This window comes from Humulus lupulus, chromosome 9, assembly GCF_963169125.1.
Source record: "Humulus lupulus chromosome 9, drHumLupu1.1, whole genome shotgun sequence".
Lineage (NCBI taxonomy): Eukaryota > Viridiplantae > Streptophyta > Magnoliopsida > Rosales > Cannabaceae > Humulus > Humulus lupulus.
In genome coordinates, this window is record NC_084801.1 from 29,517,122 (window position 1) to 29,535,585 (window position 18,464).

The following is an 18,464-nucleotide window of genomic DNA, read 5'->3' on the forward strand; positions in this document are numbered from 1 at the left end:
ATGTAGTTGTCACTAGTCAACTTTTCATTAGCAAGTAATGAAGATACATGATTTGAGCTAGACATGATTACTGAAAATAAATAAATAAACAAAAATGAATTTATGCATATAATAAATATCAGTAATTTTTGGAATAGTAAACGTGATGCATGAATGCAACAATTAAAGAACACACATAAAAAAAATAATTACTAATTCCACGATTAATTAATTTGAACATTAATGGACCAGCCTTAGGGTAGGTCAGACTAATTCCAAACTAATTTTGAGACAAGCTCTCAAATTTATAAGTGAAAACTCATATCAACTTTTCTCTTTTGACTTTTAAACAATCACTTTTTTTCTCAAGGATACACTAGTCCGCTCGAAAGCCTAATGTACCTTGTGAGTGTAACCCATTATTTTAGATCAATGACTTAACTCAAGAGTGTGCCTTAGGGTCAGTCAAACTTGAAAAACATCATTAAATCCTATTCTTAAGGAAGTTTTCCTTGAGAATAGCACAGTCGGAAGCCTTCCTTAGGGAGACACAAGCAATGGTTTCGTGAAGCCCTCTCCATGTTACCTCAATGCTAACTAATAATGGAGACCATGGCACTTATTGTCATAACTCCCTCTCCCACTCACTATTTTAAAATATTTGTTTTCTCAAAACATCCTATGCTTTTTAATTAGGTTGTAAAAATAAAGTGATCTAGTTTTACCAAATGATATTCTAATACTTACTAATCTGATTAAGCAAAATTAAAATTATAGAACTATGCCCTAATTAATTCAATTTTAATTTACTATAATTACTAGGAATGTCATTTATTATTTAATAAAACAATTTTATTAAATACTATAAATTAAACTACTTTTAAAATCAATTTTCACTCTTAAACTAGTTAAAACTAGATTTATTATTATATGGTCCATCACATAGAACATATAATCACAAAGGAAAATCCTAAGGCATGTTTCTACTCATATGAGATACATGCTAATTTTCAATACTCTATGGGTAATATGTATGGCATGTAAAAAAATGCATGATAAAGTATTAAACAATTTAATCACATTCAAACATTTAAATAAATAAATACTAATTAAATAAATAAATAAAAGCGGGTCGGGTGTCTTGGGTATTTCTAGAAAAATTACAACACTTGCAGAATTATACACAAAAAAGTAAGAAACTAAATAAAACCTAAAGAGATCTCAATCTTCAGCTTTGGGCATTCACAAGTAGTCTTGATCCATTAAATCATTTATTAATTTAATTTTTGAATTAAAATAACTTTTAATTATCTTAAACAAATTTTAAGAATAATTGACTTGGGCTTTAATGCCCAACAAGTTATTAGGCCAACCTTTGAATTTGGGCTCAAACAATTAATTCAAAACAAAACAATTTTAATTATGGGTTTAAAATAAATTAGGCCCACAATTGAAATAGATAACAAAGATGCAAGCCCTAGATTTTAGAAACCCTAGGTCCGGGGGCAATGTGGCTTGGCGGGCCAGGAGGCATGGCAGAAGGCCACGGCAGGGGCTGGCAGCGGCTCGACATGGTCCTGGTGCCGCTGGAGCAGCCGTCGGGGCCTGGGATGCTGCACAGGGTGCACGAGCTAGCAGCGGGGCCATGGCTAGAAGGCGCGGAGGTTGTGGCAGAGAGCCAGCAGGGTGCGCACAGATGCAGGCACAGGGGCGCGCGCGATTGGGGAGCCACAGGCCACAGGGTCGTATGGCAGCGTGCGATAGCCTTGGGGTCGGGCTTCGGGGCATGGAACCCGGGGCTCAGGCCTTACATAATTTTTTCTAATAATTTAATGTAGAAAATTAAATTACAAAATATCCTATGCCCCAAAATGGCTTACATTTTTCATCTAGAAATTTAAGAACAATTCCTAAACCCAAAACACCATATAATTAACGACACTTAAGAATAAAATTTAAACATACATACATCCATCCATTCACACATATTACGATATCATAAGAATTCATATTATGCCCACACAGTAATTAATGCCTGCAGAGATTAATGATTCCTCTGGTACCAATTGTTAGGAACAAGTTTCCTAATACACAGCAGAATTGTGTGATGGGTTGGCCGAGTGTACAAAAAAAATTTGTAACATATTTAAACTACTTTTAAATATGCAGATCCATTAATATACATACATTAATCATAAACAAGAAAAGAATAAAGAACATACCTCTCGATGCCTATCAAGTGTCCATGCTCTCTTTTCGTAAAATAAACAATCTTCCTATCCAAGTTGCTCTCAGATACTCACACCAAGATCTTCTACATCGTTCTCTACACCTCAAGAAGTGTGTTGGCACTTAGAGAATAAAGGATGGTATATTTCTGATTCAACTTGATGTACTCAACACAAGAGATCGAGAGAATAGGCCTGAGATTGGTTCTGTAACTTTTTCAGGGAGAGATGGAAAGTATCGTTCTTTTCTTTTAGAGCGAATAATTGAGTATATGATTATTTTTTGATAATTCTAACTTATATAGAAAATATTTAAATTTAAAAAATAAATATGTAACCAATTACAATTTATCTTTTAATTAATTAATTATCTTATTAATGAAAATATCAAAACTATCTTTTTCAAATTTTTATTAATTAATTAATTAAATAAATAAAAGTGAAAAAATCAAATCCATGATTTCTATAGCTGCAGGCCACACACAGTCCAGGGACTGTGAGTGTCGTGCCGTACCTCATAAAATAGGGGGATTTACTTTCTCAACCATTATTTAATTATTTTAATAATGTAAACATAAGAACTAACTTTTGACTTATCCATTAATTAATTAATTATATAAATAGAAGTGAAAAATCTAATCTTGATATTTTACTGTGCTACACCCCCAAGTGAGTCCTTGGGACTACTTGGTGCGTGTAGCTCCCTACAAAATAGGGTCCAATATTTTTTTCCACAATTATTTAATTATTTATTCAAACTACCTTATGAGATAAAATCCAACAACTGGATAATTAATTCAAATTTGAATCTATTAGATTTTTAATTAATTAGCACATATAATTAATTATTTAGATAAATATTAAACTTTTAAATTCAAATCCAATTTGAACTTGTCATATTATTATCTCCCACTCAGAGAAAAATATTTAATTAATTCTACTAATTAATTAAAACCAATTTTAATTAATATTAATTTCAAAATTTTAATATTTATTTTTTTATAATTTTGAAAAATATAATTAATTATTTATATAATTAAGTAAATCACACAATAATTAATTATTAATTAATTTTGATAATTACAACTAATTTGTAATTAATTAATTAATCACTATTATCACATAATTACATATTTGGCCTGAAGAACCAATTTCTTCTTAAATATGTCTTTTTACCATTTTACCATTTATATCAACTCTTGCCTTGAATAGTGTTAATAGAGTCGTTGTGGGGACCTATGGACCTATAATTTCAAGCTCCAATAAATTTGTGATTATTAATTAAACTCATTAATTAAATAATCTTAATTTATTAATCTCATGACTACTCCACTATAAATATGAAACTCCACTCTTGTAATTATAGACATTTCATTTACTGAGTACTTTATAACAATAAAGCGTCCATTGATATAATTATTACATACAAATTAACCCTCTAATAATGGTTCATAATTAACCAGGAATAAAATTACCGTTTTACCCTTTTAATTATATCTTGTTTCCTTAAGTACCTTCGACTTTACTAGTGAAGGTTAATTCATAACAAAATTATGAATTTTGAGCTCAATAACCTTTCAGTCCTAAAAGTCAACCCTTAAGAGAGCAATTATTCAATCTCTTGCGAGAAGGTATAGATTCTTTATCTGTATACTATGTCCCCATCCATTAACATTAATGAGTTCCCAAAAAAAAAAATTTAGCCTGATCATTATGACAAACCCTAATGAGTGAAACAAAGAACTCATATAACATAAACATGAGTTCATAGTAACTTCAGGATTAAGATCTATTTGTATATGATCATCGGTTGATATATGTAATTAATACTTCGAAATGGTATTGTTGACTGCGAATTTAGCCAACGACGTGAGAACGTCAACTACGACAACCTTCAAGAGAATTATAAACGACAACAGACAGTTTTTTATGAACGAAAGTAAATAACACGAGGTTTTTATAGTGGTTCAGCCCCGATGATCGGTAATAGCCTAATCCACTTAGAGATTTTATTACTGTATTCACACTCAAGATCAGATGAACCGTGTCAACTGAGTTTCTTCAGTGTGAGATATTCCAGAATACAAAAATGGGTTTTTCTTAAGAACAACACACTTTCTCTCTCTAGAATACAGATTCACTCTTGATTTTGCCAAAAGTCCTTTTACGATCCTCCCAAGTCCCTATTTATAGACCTTGAGTCTCAACTGATATCCCCTTTTCATCGGGATACTCTATTATTTACCTAATATTTATATTACAAAATAAACATTCAAAATATAACTGATCCCTAATTTCGAGTGAGGATTGAGTGATTACCGGATGCTTGGACCAATTCTCACTGAAGTAGTTTCGGGCAGTTTGACGTAGCTTCTCATGCAGGTTGACTATTCTTCAAGCTTTACGTAGGTCAAAGGTGGCATATGCATGGCTCTCCTTGGACCAAAGGTCAGCTACATTCGAGGTATACTCCTCCATTGTGTCCAATCGGACACAATGGTTGTCTTCTTTGGCTTAAGGTGGTTCAAACCACCTTATTTGACTCCTTCAATCAAGGTCCAATAGGACCTTGCACTTTGCTCCTCGGACCAAGATGGTCCGAGCCATCTTCTTCCTAGCATATCCTCGGACCAACATGGTCCAAGCACTCCTGCAGGCGTCTTGTGCGATCGGGGGAGGTCTTGTGCGATCGGGCACAATGCCCCTCTACTTGGACCTAAATGGTCCAAGCTTCCTTCGTTTAACCAAGGTCCGATCGGACCTTGGTCCTCTCTCTTCGGACCTAGGTGGTCTGAGCCACCACCTCTCCTTGGATCAAAATGGTCCAAGGTACCCACAAGTACCACGTCCGATCAGGCACACATCCTTCTCCTCGGGCCAACAAGGTTCGAGCCTCTTCGCTCAACCAAATGCTCGATCGGGCATTAGACTTTTCTCCTCGGACCAAGGTGGTCCGAGCCACCATCCACTCCTCCTTGGACCAGAATGGTCCAAGGTACCTCCTATGAGTATGCTCGATCGGTCATAGTCATCCCTTTGGACCAAAATGATCCAAAGTACCCCACACGCATCATGTCCGATTGGTCACTATGTGGCCTTTCCCTTTGAGTAAAACTTGAGTCTTGGTCATTCTCTTTGAACTCATTCGAGCCAAGCTTAACAAGAGGTCCCCTAAGCTTAGGTCCGATCGGATCTACTGCTTTTATATCTTGAACCAAAATTCATGCCTCCCCTTCAATTTCTTGGACTTGGCACCAATTCAAATCTAAGGATATTTAAACTGAGGTCTGAGGCAAGCAACCCCCAGTCCAAATACTCTCTTCGATCGGGCGTATTGTATTGACTATCTGTCCAATTCCTTAAGTGACATATTGGGCCATTATTAAGCCAGATCACCTCACTGAGTCATGCCATGTGTCAATTTTATTGCCACGTCATTCTTTTCAAATTTTTGGGATAACAGGTATTTAACTAAAGATTAATAAACATATCTGGTCCAGTTCTATATATTCTCTAATATATAAAGTACCTCCACTAAAGTGTCATACTACACTAGTAATTCGGATCTAGATCACATGGATTCATAATACTAGTGGACCGTACTTGCAGTAATTAATCTAAAGATTCCATAACTTTATTTTACTGCGAACTATTCAAGTTCATTTATCTCAAACACAATCCTCCCGTACCAATACGTGGTTGAGATCACATATATGAACTTAGGAATTTTTATGATATTTACTTAATATTATCACAGAATAATATAGTCCATAAAATATATTCATAACAAATTTAATTTATTTATTTATTTCTCAAAACAACATCTACTACATATGCTTTAAGGGCACAATTTCCAACATGAACATCCCAAGGTGGTCAGATGGATCTATGTTTCCATGAAATGTCACCATATTCGGCATCGTGAAGCCAATAGGATGCGTAGTTGTTGCAATGATTGGAGCGAAAGGTTCGAGCTCCTCATTAGAGTAACAATCGTCCATCCCCTTTCCAGATAAAAGCTTCTTCATCTGCTCCTCCATCAAGGCCAGTCGCCAAAGGGTTAGGTCCTTGGTCTCTAGGTTAGCTAGGGATTGCTCAACAGCTCCCATCCTATTGTACATGTTTGATGGGTTGCTATCCCTCCAAGCCCAAGCTTGGTCAGGTGGGATATTCCCACTATCACGTACGATAGACAGACTTCCCTCGTGTCGAGTATAGCTCATATCTTCGTTGCGAGCTGGATACCTTCTTTATGAGTTCAAATGATTGCACAGGTCGGGATATGAATAGTATCGAGGACTTTGTGCTGAGCTCAGGTAATTTCTCAAATCACTCTCAGACTTGCCTCCACGTTGGCCCCCCGTCCAGTAACATCCATTTGCAAAACTTACAGACCGCGGCTGAGATTGAGGACCTGGATTCTCAGCACGTGCCCGTGGGTCATAAGTATCTACTAAGAAGGGAGGATTTCTCCTACTATTCCCACGAGCTGGAGCATCTCGTTGTGGGCATAGTGGTGTAGGATGTCTAACCAGCGACAGTGGATGTCTTATCATCGAGGATATCCTTGTTCCATCAAGACGAACCAATTTGCCTGCCTTGGCTCTACCCCAATGTCATGAGTTCTCTGTGCCTGGGGTTCTGCTCGTTGCACAGGTGGATTCGCTAGAGCATTTTGTCTCCGTGAACTTGTTCCAGCTCGCCCTAGTGGGTTGTTGTGAGCATTCCTGGGAATTTGTGCAGAAGGCACAAAACTGAGGGTCTTGACAGGATGACTAGGTTTGGACCAGTTATTCCTATGGGACTTATGAGTCCCACTTTGCCTCTTTCTGACATTAACGTCAGTTGCAAGATGGGGTAACTGAGCCAAAACCTCCTCGATTTGTCTGTTTTCCCTTATGAGATGGCTCCTTAATTGGGCATTCTCCATCTCGACGACAATCTGGATTAGGATTTGGTGGGAGTGACGCTGAAATCCCAGCATTGTCCTAGCCCACTGGTTGCTTCCCATGACGTTTTTGAACATCTCGGCCCCTTTCAATAGGAACAGCAGTATGATAGGCCTCCTGCCCACCAGACTGCTCCATTTCATTGTCATGCATCGATTGAGTAAGCACCATGATGAATGTCGAATGAAACTTGTAAATCACTAACTTCCACTCAGCAAAAGCATCAAACTGTTGACACGGTTTTTGCCAATAGTAGATTAAGAAATCTAATAAGGATATTAGTGCTTATTTGTAAACCGTAATGAGATAATAAGAAGCCTTTCATACACACGCAACTTTTATGTGGTTCAGTGGTTAAAATCCACCTAGTCCACAAGACAGTATTATTGCTTTTCTCTCATAATCTATGCAGAGTTTCAGTAATACAAAAAAACAGTCCCATTCCCTGTCCATTATCCTTGATATTTATAGAGGAATTTCTTGGACAAGTTTGGGTAACCGTGAGAATAAATATGGTATACATATAATACAAATTATTCCCATTTATATTGGGAATTATTATTGCTTTTCTCTCACAATCTATGCAGAGTTTCAGTAATACAAAAAAACAGTCCCATTCCCTGTCCATTATCCTTGATATTTATAGAGGAATTTCTTGGACAAGTTTGGGTAACCGTGAGAATAAATATGGTATACATATAATACAAATTATTCCCATTTATATTGGGCATTAATGTGCATATAAGGAGCCTCTGAATCTATTGGGATCCTTCAGTGTGCGTTCTGACCCCATTTCCTTGAGCATAATATCTCATGTAATGAATGACGCGAATCAGGAAGACAGTCCTGCCAAACGGCCCTACCAAGCTAAATGCGTACACAAGCATTCCTCTCACGGTTCATGCCAGAAAAGTGGGGACTGTACCCTCCAAACTATACTCAACTTCACGGCCTGCGATCCACACGCTTTGCCGTTCAACCCCATGCTCAATGCGATGGCTATCCGACTCCACATTCAACATGTTGGTTGAAAATTAGTTACACCATACATTCACAGATAGATCAAAGCTAAGGAGCATATCAATTTAATGTAACCAAGCGGCCATAGAGCAAAAACGAGGCCCCTCTTGCCCTATTCCCTTTTTAGCTAGCCTTAGAGCTATCCAATCGTACCATGCACTTTATAATTTAGGCGACCATGGGGCCGTACAAACGTATATCACGATTTTGAGTTGGCCTAGCCACAATAACCTACGTTTAGCACGCTATTTTCATCCTTGACTTATAAGACGAGCTTCTTATTCCACATAAGCGACTACAAAGTCACACAAGGTACATTACCCTAGGACTTGGGATTATAGAGTCAACCCAGTGCCCATTGCCCTATCCTTTGTATATCCAACCTTAGTGTTGAGTCTAGTTTTTGTCATGTTTAGGTGATGTTTTTAGTGGTCTTTTATTTTGTTTTTCTTTCATTTAGTGCGGGTTTATGCTTTGTTTGTCTGTCTTTGTGAATATCAAGAAGAATTGAGCACATGGAAGAAATGTCAAAGAAAGGGAAGAAATAACCAAGTTTTTCATCATATTTCGAGAAAGAATGGTTCTCAACATAATTTGGAAGTGTTGGTGAAATTTTGGGATGAAAACTTGAAGAATTGAGAAATCCCTTAAGAGCCACGACATGAGCAAAGTGGAGCCGCAGCTAGGTTGGAAACAGAAGCAATGTTTTTAAGGAAATCCTCGGGCCGCGGCATGGCTATAGAGAGCCGCGACATAGATGGGCATTTTGCCCAGAACTCGTCGACATGGGCCGCGGCATGGCTGACTAAAGCTGCGGCATGGAAAGAGTTTTTTGCCCAGGAAATTGGACACGGGCCGCGGCATAGTGTATGTGGAGCCGCGGCCCGCCTCTTTAAAATTTGAAGTCCTAGGTTTTTAATATGGCGAAAAAAAGAGAAGAAAAGGGGACGTACGGACGAGGGAGAGAAGTGCTGGTTTTGAAGGCTCAAGCTTAGAGTATTTTTACATGTTTTTCTTCTTTTCCTGATGTTATCTTTAATTTTTGTTGTGATTAGCACTATGGTTATGAACTAATTTTCTGTTTAGGATGTTTAATTAAATCACTTGAATCCCTGTTATGAACTAATGCAATTTTAATATTCTTCTTCTTCAATCTTCTTCAATTCCATATAACCTGTTCTTATAGATTGATTATTGATTGGCCATCTTTAGTCATTTACATATGTTTTTAAGTCAAAATCTGAGAAGTGAGATTTAATTCTGCTGTGGTTATATTGGACATAATTCTAATTTAGAACGAAAGTATCTGAATTAATTGTGTAACTGTTATTAAGTTGTTGAGATTAATGCTACCTATGTGGTTCAATTTACCATAGATATATAGGAAATTGTCACCTAGGTTGAGTTTATAATTCATAGTATGATTATAGGCTGCTGTATCAACTTGTTAATTGAAGTAGGTAAAAAGAAGAAGAATTCACACTTTGCATTAGGGAATAATAGGGAGGATAGTTGATGAGATTGAATATCCTAATTGTTTCTCAGTGATTAAATTAAAAGTTTTTTCCATTAGTTGTTATTCCATTCAATTTTCAATTATTGTTTCTGCAATTTATAGTTTCTTTTGCTGTATTTACAAAAATCAAGAATTTCAATTCATCAAATAGAACAAGAAATTAATTGACTGGTAATTGATAAATCAGTCCTTGAGGATGATACTTGGTTTTACCATTTTATTACGAGTTTGCGATTGTGTGCACTTGCATAGCAAAAATATCGCAACACTTAGAGCAGGGCCAGTGTACCTGGCGCTTTGATTTCCAAACAACCATAGGGTTGGTCAAGCATATATCACACTCCTGATTAAGCCTAACCATATCGGCTTGCCCTCAGTCCGCTATTTCTGCCCTTGACTTATAAGTCAATCCTTTTAACCAGCGCTTAGTGAGCTATTGTCATCCTTGAATTATAAGACAAACCATTTCAACCAGCGCTCAGCGTGCTATTGCCGTCCTTGACTTATAAGTCAAGCCTTTTCAACAAGACAATATAGACGAGCATACATCATTTAGAAAATATCCAAATACCGAGCATTCAAACATGCTTAATCAAACAATCACAGGCGTAGCAATAATCATGCTAATTCACAGAGGCTTGAGCCCTAATTATAACCATAAGAAAAAATCAGGCCAAACCCTAATCACATATAACACTTATTGGGTGCAGTTTTCTTACCTCAGGTCCGAGTGCAAAGTAAAATAAAAATGACACCGAGCACGATCCTGGTTTTGAGCCCCAAGCAGTAACCAAGTCACAACCAAACATAGAATCATGTCTATAACAAGGGAATAAAGGCTTCCACACCGAGTCCTAGCCTCCAGGATGTTGGATTCCACTAAACCAGGTAGTAGAATAGACCTCGAGCCCTTAGGTTTGAGTTCCCGTCTCTCAAGACTTGACATGGGAAATTCTACCTTTGCGGGCCGCGGCACCCTCATACAGGTCGCGATGCACCTCAAGTCTGAACCCCCCCCCCCCTGCAAAATCCCAGGGACACACGTCGCAACTCAACCGTAAGAGGTCGTGATTCGCCTATGCAAAAATAGAGAACTCAGGGCCCTGGTACACGCGGGTCGCGACACCCCAAGAATAGGGTGGCAACGCGACCCTACGAACCCAGTTGTCCCACATTTTTCCTCAAGCCAATTTCTACCAAAATCCTTCCAAACAAATCTCAAAACAATAATTTAATCCCCCAAACATCATCGGCACTTCAATCCCAACAAAAACCATACCTAGACTCACTCAAAATCCTACCAAAACACAAAATCAACACCTTGAACCACAAAGCTCAAGAACACTTAAGAACCAAAACATAATTCAATAATATCAGGGATTTGCAGTTTACCTCAACTATGATTTCTATCCTTCTAGCTGCAGCAAATCAAACCCTAACTCAAGCCTTCAATTTCCCAAGTTTTCAACCCTTAATTTCTCTTAGTTTCCCAAAAAAATCACCAAGAAGGATGAGAGAGAGAGAGAGAGAGAGAGAGGAGAACTAGTGAGAGAGAGAAGAGAGTGTTGGGAAAACTTATACGTGATCTTTATTTATTTTCATGTAGATCTAATATTAAACAAGTTAATATAAGACAACCTAGAACATGTTTCTAAAATTTAATTCAAAGAGAAATAATGATAAGAATACTTACATTACACGCAACTGAATGAATGAGTGCTTCCTTTAGTTTCTCTAACCCTTGTATCATTTCTGTCGCAAAGTATTACCAAGATACTAAACCGATCTTCAATTTTCTTCACAGCCTTCCAAAGTATCCTTAGAATCACTGAGACTAGAGTGGGCGATTCTCAACACATGAGATAGATACAGAGATAAAAAGAGAAAAGAACAATAATGCTTAGAAAATGACTTTTGTTTAGAGAGAATCTAAAACCTATCAGAAACGTGTGTTTCCACTTGTGTTTTGACTTATGTTTTCAACTCTCTCTTAACATTCCCTTTACAGACTCAATTAGGTCATTTATTTAATTAAAAAATCAATAAAATAATAGACAACTAACAGCCCTAGGTCAAAATTATCATGGACTTTAGGCCCATGAAATTTCCCATTTGATTATAAGCCCATTGGACTTAAAATCAAGACATGTATTATTTTCTTTTGATTTAATAAATTAAATAATTATTTAAATCCTTTATCAAATTAATTATTTATAATTTGAACCTTGATTTAAACTTATTTATAAATTTAGATACCAATTTATTTTAATTAATAAATCTGTGCTAATTTCTCTTTTCTTCTCTAAATTACATAACTCTGCGAAACTATCCAAAATTGACCTGGTCAACTTTGATAATTCTACTAGATAATTAAATCAATTAATTGAGACTATCTAGATTATTTTATCCAATGTACAGTGGAGACCATGGGCCTATGAAATCAAGCTCCAATAAGTTATCATAATTCTAACAAATAAATTTACTAACTTATTAATTCCTCGTGAATTCACTAAAGACTCAAAATTGCACTCTTGAATTCATAGAACGCTTTATAACAAATATAGACACACTATTAATTATCCATTGTTACAACCATAATTGTCACTTAATCCTCTATAGACGGTCTACAATGAGATGAGACTAAAATACCATTTTACCCCCCATTTTATTTTATCCTTAGAACACTTAGTTCCTTGTAAATGATATTTTAGTAAACTAATATTAATTACTGAAATCAGATCTCTATCATTGAGCACCTTGAACCAACCTAAAAGGAAACCATCATTTCACTTCTTCATCAGAAGTTATAGATGTTCATATCTATGATTAACACTCCCACTCAATTATACTATCGAATTCCCAAGATGTAAGTATGGGCTAGTCCGTAGGGTAAGCTGGTAATGAACAAGTCAAAGAACTCAAATAATACAATCATTTAGAATACTAACTACTCAGAATTGAGATTGAATTAACTTATGGTCAACTATATGATATGACTATAATAGATATAACGGTACGTTTACTTATCCTATCAACTGTCAATATCGATCCAGTCCGATGTAACAAATACATCCGATCTTATCTAATTTGCATATGTTCTGGAAAAAATATTAACACTACAATGTCTAAGTAGATCATATCATAGATTGACAAGTCAGTATAAATCATGTGCACTGACTAATCTTAGGACTAACTTATTGTGAACATATAATCATATTTATATTCCAATGTAATTACGTCACTATAAATACAATTAGCTATATACTCGGGATTTAATAGAAGTTTATATTAAACAAATAATCATAAAAATAACACATGTGAGCAAAGTGATTGACCAAGTCAAAAAATGATTTCTATTCTTTTATTGATAATAAATGAGATTACAAAGAAATTGAGTTTTAATTAGGGCCTAAAACCCTAAGAAACTCCCACTTGCACTTCTTGAAACTAATGCCTTAATTCTACTAATCTCATTTCCTTGATATGCTTATCAAATGTAGCTTCTGGTAGTGTCTTCGTAAACGGATCTGCAAGATTGTTTTCAGATGCAATCTTCATAACCTTCACATCTCCCCTGACCACATATTCTCGAATAATGTGATAATTCCTTTCTATATGTTTACTCCTTTTGTGACTCCGAGGTTCTTTCGAGTTGTCTATTGCTCATGTATTGTCACAAAACAATACAAGCAGTTTATCCATTTCTAGAATAACACCAAGATCCGAATAGAACTTCGTTAGCCAAATTAATTCCTTAGCTACTTCTGACGCGACTATGTACTCAGCCTCCATGGTGGAATCAGAGATTGTAGACTGGTTTACGCTTCTCCATATCACAACTCCACCCCCAAGAGTAAACACCATTCCAGAAGTAGACTTCCTATCATCGGCATCAGTCTGAAAATCTGAATCGACGTAGCCTACAACGTTCATAACACCACCCTTGTAGACTAACATATAATCCCTTGTCCGTCTTAAATACTTCAGGATATGCTTAACTGCTATCCAATGTTTCGATCCTGGGTTTGATTGATACTTGCTCACTACTCCCACTACATAGTAGATATCTGGTTTAGTACACAACATGGCATACATCAGACTTCCAACTGTTGATGCGTAAGGAACTTTTCTCATTGCATCTTCCTCTTTAGAAGTATGTGGAGACTACTTCTTTGAAAGATGAATTCCATGGCGGGACAGTAAACGTCCTTTCTTAGAATTTTTCATTGAGAAACGATCAAGCACTTTATCTATGTAAGCTGCTTGAGATAGAGCTAAGAGTATGTTCTTTCTATCCCTGATGATCTGGATACCTAGAACATAACTTGCTTCACCCAAATCCTTCATCTGGAATTGAGTGCTCAGCCAATTCTTCACATCTGATAATTTCTTAACATTGTTTCCAATGAGTAAGATATCGTCTACATAAAGAACCAGGAATACCACTATTTGATTTCCCCTTAGTTGGTAAACACAAGGCTCAACAATATTTTTTTCAAAACCATAAGTTTTGATTATTTCATCAAACCTAAGATTCTAGGAACGAGAAGCTTACTTAAGTCCATAGATGGACCTATTCAACTTGAAAACTTTTCCTTCTTGTCCAGCTACTTTAAATCCTTCTGGCTTATCCATATAAATGACATCGTCAAGCTTTCCATTAAGAAAAGTTGTCTTGACGTCCATTTGCTAGATCTCATAGTCGAGAGCGGCTGCTATGGATAGGAGGATGCGAATGGATTTGAGCATGGCTACCGGACTAAAAGTTTCCTCATAGTCCATGCCTTCTCTTTGGGTATAACCCTTTGCAACTAATCGAGCTTTATAAGTCTCGATATTTCCATCAACACCTCATTTCTTCTTGTAGATCCACTTGCACCCAATGGCCCTAAAGTCACTAGGTGCTTCCACAAGATCCCAGACGAAATTTGATTACATGGACTCCATTTCCTGTTTCATGGCTTCGAGCCATAGTTCCTTTTCAGGGCTAGCCATTGCCTGTTTGAAAGACAGCGGATCATCATCACTAGTGTAACCAACAACCATATTGGTTTCACCATCCAAACCATAGCAAACTGGGTTCCAAGAAACCCTCCCACTACAACGAGGCTTCTAACTGTTTTCTCAGGAACAATGGTACTTTCTTCATTTAAATCGACTTGCGTCGGTTGGACATGAAGAGTGGAAATTTCATCATCAACTTGTGTTGATGACGATGGAACATTGGTTGGAGTCTATTCTTTAACCATCTCTTCTAAAACTACTTTGCTGCGAGGTTTAAAGTTCTGGACATAGTCATTTTCCAGAAAAGTAGAATTTGTAGAAGTAAACACTTTCTTTTCTGAATGAATATAGAAAAGTCCACCCCGAGTACCTTTAGGATAGCCAACAAACTTGCAAACTTCAGTTCGCAGTTCTATCTTTCCGTCCTTTTTCCTCAGGATGTGGGCGGGACACCCCCAGATTCTATAATGGTGTAAACTAGGTTCACGACCATTCCAGTGTTCTAAAGGTGTTTTGGGGATTGATTTAGACGGCAAGACTTGATCTCCGACTTTGAATTCCACATCATGCCACTTGGTGTTCGCATAGCTTTTCTGACAGCTTTGAGCAGCGAGCATACGCTTTCTAATCAGCGTTACTGCTTCCTGAGCTTTTCTAACAGCTTCGGGACCTAGGAGCTGCCTTTCTCCTACCTCGTCTCAATGCAACGGTGGCCTACACCTTCTTCCATAAAGTAACTCATAAGGTGCCACCCTGATCGTTGACTGGTAGCTATTATTGTAGGAGAACTCTATCAGCGGTAAGTACTTATTCCATGATCCTCCGAAATCAAATACACAAGCGCGAAACATATCTTCTAAAATTTGTATGGTGCGCTCGGACTGACCGTCTGTCTGAGGATGAAATGTCATACTAAGACTTAACTGAGTACCCATGGCTTGCTGTAAACCTCCCCAAAATCTCGATGTAAACACCAATCCTCTATCAGACACTATTGTCTTGGGAATTCCATGCAACTGTACTATTTCTTGTACATAGATGTCTGCATATTGATCCATTGTGTATGAAGTCTTAACAGACAAGAAAAGAGCTGACTTGGTTAGTCTATGTATTACTACCCAAGCTGAATCATTTTGCATACTTGTTTATGGCAAACCCATCACGAAATCCTTTGCTATATCATCCCACTTCCATTCTGGTATGCTAAGTGATTGCAATAAACCTGCAGGTTGCTGATGTTCTGCTTTCACTTGCTGGCATACTAAACATTTAGACACAAATTCCATTATATTCTTCTTCATTCCTGGCCACCAATATATTGCCTTAACGTCGTGAGTCATCTTTGTCGACCCTGCGTGAACTGAGTATGGGGTACTGTGTGCTTTTTCTAGAATCATCATCTTAATCCATTGATCATTTGGCACGCATACCCGATCCTTATATCTCAATAACCCTTGACCTGATATTGAGGAATATGTGGCCTTGCCTTCTCTAATTGCATCCATATGTGCCACTAATGTGTCATCATGCCCTTGCCTAATCCGTATATCTTCTAACAGATTTTACTAGATAGATAAATTAGCCAGCTTACCGATGACTACTTCTCTTTCAACACTGATCAGATCCTGCTATAGTGGCTTTTATACTCCAGCTAGTGCTGGTAGACTTCCATAACTCTTCTTACTTAGCGCATCAGCAACTATGTTTGCCTTTCTCGGGTGGTATAGGATTTCGCAGTCGTAATCCTTCACTAGCTCTAACCACCTGCGCTGCCTCATGTTGAGCTCCTTCTGAGTGAAGAAGTACTTTAAGCTTTTGTGGTCCGTATAAATCTCACACCATTCTCGGTAAAGATAATGGTGCCAGATTTTCAACAGAAAGACCACCGCTGCCAACTCCATATTGTGAGTTGGATAGCCTTGCTCGTACTCCTTCAGCTGCCTTGAGGCGTAGGCTATCACCTTGTCATTCTGCATCAGCACACAACCCAATCCTTGCTTCGATGCATCACAGTAGACTATGAATTTGTCGTTGGGTGTCGGTACACAGAGTACTGGTGCTGAGCACAGCTTATCCTTAAGCAACTGGAAGCTCTCTTCACACTTATTAGTCCAGTTGAATCTCTGCTGCTTCCGGGTCAGGATGGTGAGTGGAGTGGATATCTTAGAAAAGCCCTCTACAAACCTTCAATAATAACCTACTAATCCCAGAAAGCTTCTTACCTCTAACACGTTATTTGGTCTTGGCATATCCTTCAAAGCCTCTACCTTAGATGGGTCTACTGCAACTCCGTCCTTGGATACAATGTGCCCGAGGAATGTTACTTGCGAAAGCCAAAACTCTCATTTATTGAACTTGGCATAAAGTTTATGCTTCTTTAGTCGTAATAAGATCAACCTCAAATGTTCCTCGTGCTTGACTTCGTCCTTTGAGTATACTAAGATGTCGTCGATGAACACTACGACAAATTTATCTAAGTAATCCTTAAAGACTCTATTCATTAAATCCATAAACGCGACTAGAGCGTTGGTAAGACCAAAAGACATAACTAAGAACTCATAATGCCCATAACGAGTTCTAAAAGCTATCTTAGGAATATCCTCTCCACGCACATTGAGCTAATGGTACCTGGACCGTAAGTCAATCTTTGAAAACACGATCGCACCTCGGAGTTAATCAAACAAATCATCAATCCGGGGTAGCGGGTACTTATTCTTAATCGTTACCTTATTCAGATCTCAGTAATCTATGCACATCCGCATGCTTCTGTCCTTGTTCTTCACAAATAGCACCGGTGCTCCCCATGGCGAATACCTTGGTCTGATGAAACCCAAGTCTAGGAGTTCTTGTAGCTGCGTCTTTAACTCCTTGAGTTCAGTAGGTGCCATTCAGTATGGTGCCTTGGAAATAGGCTCTGTGCCTGACACTAATTCAATTGTGAAGTCAATTTCCTGAGTCGGCGGCAACCCTGGCAAGTCATCGAGAAATACTTCTTGGAATTCTCTTACAATGCGGACGTCTCCAACCTTAAGTGGTGTTTCCTTTACCACATTTGTGATGCTGGCTAAGAATGCTTGACATCCTTTTTCTACCATCCTTTGAGCTTTGAGAGATGATATATTAAAGTGCGCGCAGTCCTAAAACTTGTCCCATGAAGCAAAATCTCTGGCCGTTAGGAGTCTTTGGCAGTCGATGGTTATGCCATGCCTTGCTAGCCAGTCCATTCCTAGTATCACGTCAAAGTCTTTGATCTCTAGTTCTATCAGGTCTCCTTCTAGTTCTATGTCCTCAATCTTGATCGGTGCGCCTTATACTATCCGTGATGATAGAACTACTTTGCCTGAGGGAAACTCTGTTACAAACCTAGTTCTAAATCTTTCACAAGGTTTGTCTAATTTTTCTATCATTCCTAACGAGATATACGAATTAGTGGCTCCCGAATCAAATAATACAGAACATATATTATTGAGGATAGAAACCTGACCTGTGACCACTTTAGTGCTAGCATTAGCTTCTCCTTGGGTTAAGGAAAATACCCTGGCAGGAACCATCTTGTCTTCCTTTTTCCCTTCTGGCTTGAGCTGGGGACAGTCTCTCTTCCGGTGTCCTTCTTGACCACAGTTGTAGCATCCCTTGGTGTTTGCCCGGCATTCACCAGGATGTTTCTTCTGGCACTTAGCACATTGCGGGTATTCTACATAACCCGACCTATTACTTCCATTATTTGTCTGTGCCCTTTTATCACTATCTGACTGGTTATTGTCAGGA